Here is a 6,475-nt window from a genome sequence, read left to right on the forward strand (position 1 = left end):
GGGAAGTCAGGTCCCGCTCTCACTCCCTCTCCCGACCAGGTCCAAGATTCACGAAGCGGCTCCACGCTCAGCACCACGCCTCATCGACACGTGGGCCAGTACCCTTACCACTTCTACGTTTTGTTTACTGTGTACACGGGATTTCTCAAGCAATCGGACTCCCTCTCCGCTACTATGGTCCCACAACTGATATTCTCCGATCCTTTGGGGCCTTCCACATCCCAGGCCGGTACCGCAGGGGCCCCCTGCCCTACCCAGCAAACCCTAAGGTAAGAGAGTTTCCTGTACAAGTTAGTCAGGACTACCCCCAGTGCTGGCGTGTGTTTGCGCCGTCCCTCGCGGCCCGTTCGTTCCGCTTAGCTAGTTCCCTAGGGCCTTCCGCCTGCTTGCCTCCCTGGGGTTGCTGGCGTTCCTCCAGGTCGGGACTGGTGCGCTGGTTATCTGCGGCGACTTCATGTGGCCTGGTTTCGGTGGTCCTGTGCCCTGGGGCCCGGCCCTATTGCGTGCTCGGTGGACCATTCGTCCCAGGTGTGCCCTCCCCGGTTTGCTGTGCCCCTAGGCTTGCCCTAGGGGCCATGTTTCGCCCGCGCCTGGCCGTGCGTGCGCGGCCAGGCTCCTTCTGTGGTCTGGCATCGCCCTCTGTGGCAACGCCACGCGGCGGTTTCCGGGGTTCTGAGCCCTGGGGCCCAAGCCCGGTAGGCGGCGCCCACGTGGCTTTGAGCTCGGTGAAGCACTCGCCCCAAGGATGCCCTTCGTTTCCTTCCCCGTCCCAGGCGTTTTCCCCGGAACCTGGTTTGTTGCGCCCTCTTGGCTTGGCCCTAGGGGCCAGGGTTCGTGATGCACTTGGACGTGCGTGACCGGCCAGGTTCCCTGCGAGCGTCCTGGCGTCACCCTGGTGGCGACGCCTCCTGGCCGGGTTTTTAGTTGTCTTTGTCCCTAGGGGCCCATGCCAAGGACGGCATCACCCACGTGGCATGGAGCTCCAGGAGCGCTTGCCTTGGGCTGTGTTCGCTTCCTTCCTGTCCTTCTCCCTTTTCGCCCTCGGGCAGGAGACGCCCTTGTGGCGGCGGTGCCCCGGTGGGTAGGCCCAACACTTTCTTGTTATTGGCTGACTTGCGTCAGCCGGTGTCGTCCGGCATGTTCTTCTGATGTTTGTCTGGACGGTGATGCCCTGCTTGTTCGTCCCAGTTGTTTGTCCGTCCGGTGTTGCTCGTTTTGTCCGTATCTAGGCGTTTTGCCTGGCTGGGGTAGATCAGCCTGTTCGTTCCTAGACGTTAGTCTGGCTGGTGTAGCACAGCCTGTTTGTCCCTGTAGTTTGTCTGGCTGGTGTAACCCAGCCTGTTCGTCCTAGACGTTTGTCTGGCTGGTGTAGTCCAGCCTGTTCGACCTAGACGTTCGTCTGGCTGGTGTAGCCCAGCCTGTTCGTCCTAGACGTTTGTCTGGCTGGTGTAGCCCAGCCTGTTTGTCCTAGAAGTTTGTCTGGCTGGTGTAGCCCAGCCTGTTTGTCCTAGAAGTTTGTCTGGCTGGTGTTGCCCAGCGTATTCGTCCCTAGACGTTTGTCTGGCTGGTGTAGCCCAGCTTGTTCGTACTAGACGTCTGTCTGGCTGGTGTAGCCCAGCCTGTTCGTCCCTAGACATTTGGCCGCTTGGTGTAGCCCAGCTTGTTCGTCCCAGTTGTTGTCTGGCCGGAGTAGGCCAGCTTGTTCGCCCCAGACGTTTGTCTGGCTGGTGTAGCCCAGCTCGTTTGCCCAGACGTTTGTCTGGCTGGTGTAGCCCAGCTCGTTCGCCCAGACGTTTGTCTGGCTGGTGTAGCCCAGCTCGTTTCGCCCCAGACGTTTGTCTGGCTGGTGTAGCCCAGCTCGATTCGCCCCAGACGTTTGTCTGGCTGGTGTAGCCCAGCTCGTTCGTCCCAGACGTTTGTCTGGCTGGTGTAGCCCAGCTCGTTCGCCCCAGACGTTTGTCTGGCTGGTGTAGCCCAGCTCGTTCGCCCAGACGTTTGTCTGGCTCGTGTAGCCCAGCTCGTTCGTCCCAGACGTTTGTCTGGCTGGTGTAGCCCAGCTCGTTCGCCCCAGACGTTTGTCTGGCGGGTGTAGCCCAGTTCGTTCGTCCCAGACGTTTGTCTGGCTGGTTTAGCCTGCTTGTTCGTCCCAGTCATTCGTCTGGCTGTTGAAGCCAGTCTGTTCGTCCCAGTTGTTTGCCTGGCTGGTGTAACCCAGCTTGTTCTTCCCAGTCGTTTGTCTGGCTGTTGAAGCCCAGCGTGTTCGTCCCAGTTGTTTGTCCGGTCGGTGTAGCTCAGCTTGTTTGTCCCAGTCGTTTGCCTGGCTGGTGTAGCCCAGCTTGTTCGTCTCAGCTGTTTGTCTGGCTGGCGCAGCCCTGCTTGCTCGTCACAGACGTTTTGTCTGGCCGGTGGAGCCCGGCTTGTTCGTACACGGATGTTCAGTCTCATCCGGTGATGGTGTAGCCCGGTGTAGCCCGATCTGTTCGTACCCAGTCGTCTGGGATGGCCGGTGTATCCCGGCTTGTTCGTACCCAGTCGTTTGGGCTGGCCGGTGTATCCCGGTTTGTTCGTCCCCAGGTGTTTGCTGGCCCCGGTGTCCCACGTTATGTTCGCCCCAGCCGTTTGGCCTGGTCGGGGTAGACCGGCCCGTTTGTACCTTTACGTCTCGTCCACTCGGTAGCCGCCTGTTGTTCCTGCACGTACACGTTCCCTCCTGTTTCCCTGTCCTGTCCTCCAGCGCAGGCGCATGCCGTCGGGCGGTCTGTCCGCTTGGGTGGGCTATGTTATGTTATTATCTTTTATTTAAGTTTCTAAATTAATTATTGCATTGTTCAGCTTAGTTATGCCTTGTATTTACTTACTATTCCTCTAGCAGCGTTAATGCAGTGTCCATTGCTGTGGGATACTCAACTAATTTTGTTCCACTTTTGAGAATATTATTGCTAGGCTAGCCATTCTCCCTTGATTAATACTGTTTTAATAACCATTCCATCCCTTGAACATTACAGTTTTACGCTATCCAAACCATACCATGCACATTACTGTTTAACCTTCCATCCTATCCCTTGATTAATCCCGCTTTAAGCTACCAAATCTTCCCATGATTACCACTGTTTCTTTTATTTGTTCAGCTTATATGCAAGTACATTATATTACGGTCTTATTCTATTATTAGAATATATTATTCCCCTCCCGTTCTCACTGTTCTGTTCTACTCCTCCAGGGTAGGCGCATGCCGTAGAGCGGTCTGTCGGTTTGGGTGAGCTACGCCATGTTATCATTTATTTAAGTTCCCTAAATTATTTTATTACTTTGTTCAGCTTTCAGTTATGCCTTGTATTTACTTACTATTCCTGTTGCAGCGTTAAGGCAGTGTCCATTACCGTGGGATATGCAAATAATTTTGTTTTCACTTTTGAGACTATTATTGGTTTACTCTAGACCATCTATTCCATGAATAAGTACTGTTTAATTAACCAATCTATCCCATGAACTTTACAATTTTAATCTATCCAAACTATACCATGCATATATTACTGTTCAACCTAACCATCCTATACCTTGTATAGTCCTGCTTTAATCTACCCAAATTATCCATGATTATCACTGTTTACTCTTTTATTTGTTCAGCTTAAATACAAGTATATTATATCTTTTATTTGTTCAGCTTAAATACAAGTATATTATAATACGGTCTTAAGCTATTTACTTGTTCAGTTTCAGTTTGTCTTGTATTTACTCCGCTATTTATTCTCTGTTTCTAGCACTGCTTACGCCTCATGCCTTTCTTACTGTTTTGGCCTCGCTATGTTATTTATATTATTTAAGTTTCTAAGATTAATTTGTTACATAGTCCAGCTCCAGTTATGCCCGATATTTACTTAATAACACTGTTGCAGTGTTAAAGCAGTGTACATTTCTAGTGGGATACTCAAATAATTTTGTTTTTACTTTTGAGATTATTATTGTTTGAATTCTTCTATACTATACCACGATTAATACTGTCTTAATATAAACAAACTATACAATGAGTAATACGGTCTTATTATAACCAAACTATACCATGAATATTACTGTTCAATCTATACATGAATATTACTCTCTTAATCTATTTTAACTGCTCAGAGTTTATTACATTGGTTTTATTACGATAGCATTGGCTATGTCCGGTATTCTCAATCACTATGGACACTTAACTTTACCTTGCTTTTGTCTACTTGTGTATGTGACGGTTGCCGGTGCGGCAGCTGGGCCTCCCTGCCTGTTTTCCCCCGTTAGACCTGTCGATGCTTACTTTTTCATTTTCCGCAGTGGCGAGAAGCCGGATCACGCAGCAACTGCAACACGGAAGAGGGCTCGGGCGACGTCGCGTGAGGACAACAGCGCAGTGGGGTGAGGACGCAGCCGGCCTTCGCTTCGCCTCCCCCCCTCGGGGGCCTCCTCGGGCGGCTCTGATGTGCACGGTGACCACACTTCCCAGAGGCCACTGCCGGCAAAGCGGCGGGTGGCACAGCGTCGCAGCCTCCACCTTTTTCGGCCGACGATTGGACGACGCTGCAGGCGCCCATCGCGCAGGCTCGGGGGCCCTCTCATGTCACAAGCCTTCAGGGCATGGGAACCACCGAGGCAGACCCTGCCGCGGCTGCTACAGCCGCCCCTGCCCCCCACCTTCACCGACCGTCGCCCACGGGCCAAGGCCAGGGAGCATAAGTCGAGGCGATGTGCGAGCTCCTCCAGTTTGTCCTCCTTCCTTCCTAGTTTTGTAGCGTAGTTGCTCTGCCTCCCTGAGGTTTCCCTCGCGGCCAGCGGGCACTCGCCCTTCGGGGGGGGGGGGTCCGGCCTGCTGGCCTGCGGGGTGGGGGTGCAGCGCCCGTCCCCAAGTGTTCCGCTGTCCGCAGCTACTACTTTGACTTTACAGACATTCTACTAGTAAGCCCTACCTTGTCAGGTAATTCCTTCCTTGGCGGCTCGGCCTCTGGCCTGGGGTTATTTTCTTCTCCAAATACATATCAGGCTTCCCCAGTCACTATGTTTTCTGCCGCCTGATTATTCTCCAGCTAGGGTTTCCCTTATGTTATGTTGTTCACTTTGGTGTCCTGTTATACTTAGTATTAGATTTGTTACATTCGCCTCACTGCTAATTCTAGACATTAGGACATTAGGTTTCTGCAGAGTTTGTTACTAGGCTATAAGATTACGTTTTACTACGGGTGTACAATTTAAGATGTTTCGTGTACTTTGCGTTAGCCACGGCTATGTTATACATTTGTTAAGTCCTATTTAAAAGCCTGTTTTACTTCTGCAGAATTATTTATCATGTCAATAAAATTACGCCCCCAAGGCTTGGTGTCTTCCTTCCCCTGATCAGAAAATGGCCCACTGCCTTTTGACGAAAGGCGGTGGAGTTTCTGACGGGGGAAGGAAGAGACAATTGCGCATCGCGTCCCGCAGGCGTGGTGCGGCCAGCCTGGGTGGCATAAAAGGCGCGGGAAGTCAGGTCCCGCTCTCACTCCCTCTCCCGACCAGGTCCAAGATTCACGAAGCGCCCACCCTCCTCCCCCTTTCTGCTGGCTGCCAGTTCTCACGGTTCTGACTACGTCAGTCGTTGTTCCTCACGTTTTCCTCCCGTTTCACTGGGGATGGGTGGGGGGGTGCAGCGCCCGTCCCCAAGTGTTCCGCTGTCCGCAGCTACTACTTTGACTTTACAGACATTCTACTAGTAAGCCCTACCTTGTCAGGTAATTCCTTCCTTGGCGGCTCGGCCTCTGGCCTGGGGTTATTTTCTTCTCCAAATACATATCAGGCTTCCCCAGTCACTATGTTTTCTGCCGCCTGATTATTCTCCAGCTAGGGTTTCCCTTATGTTATGTTGTTCACTTTGGTGTCCTGTTATACTTAGTATTAGATTTGTTACATTCGCCTCACTGCTAATTCTAGACATTAGGACATTAGGTTTCTGCAGAGTTTGTTACTAGGCTATAAGATTACGTTTTACTACGGGTGTACAATTTAAGATGTTTCGTGTACTTTGCGTTAGCCACGGCTATGTTATACATTTGTTAAGTCCTATTTAAAAGCCTGTTTTACTTCTGCAGAATTATTTATCATGTCAATAAAATTACGCCCCCAAGGCTTGGTGTCTTCCTTCCCCTGATCAGAAAATGTTAATCTTCTTGTTTGAGGAGCTGTTCACTTGAGACAGTTAAGCAAGTCCCAGCTGTGTCTGGGTACAAGTGACAGGATGAACAACCCAGCGGGTTTTCTTCCTATTGGGGAGTGTTGTACATTCTGCTATGGCGGTATGTTCACTCACAAGATGAGTGGCGCTGCCCAATAAACTCGCCCCTCGGGGCAAAATTAAAATTAGTGTGGATTTCAAAGATTCTGTTATAGCCCCCTACCATGTATTTAAATACAGGTTTAGCATTGTAGTACAGTGTTTCATATTATATATATATATATATATATATATATATAT

The 6,475-nt window shown here is 51.0% G+C and overlaps 1 long non-coding RNA gene across 1 annotated transcript; it reads left to right on the forward strand.

Moving 5' to 3' along the window:
- Positions 1-940: 940 nt before the first annotated feature.
- Positions 941-6,127, forward strand: LOC138361274 (uncharacterized). The gene is made up of 2 exons (XR_011226896.1): positions 941-2,096; positions 2,176-6,127. It is a non-coding gene; the product is annotated as an uncharacterized lncRNA (long non-coding RNA).
- Positions 6,128-6,475: the final 348 nt, after the last annotated feature.

The sequence above is a fragment of the Procambarus clarkii genome, unplaced genomic scaffold, assembly GCF_040958095.1.
Source record: "Procambarus clarkii isolate CNS0578487 unplaced genomic scaffold, FALCON_Pclarkii_2.0 HiC_scaffold_272, whole genome shotgun sequence".
NCBI classification, from domain to species: Eukaryota; Metazoa; Arthropoda; class Malacostraca; order Decapoda; family Cambaridae; genus Procambarus; species Procambarus clarkii.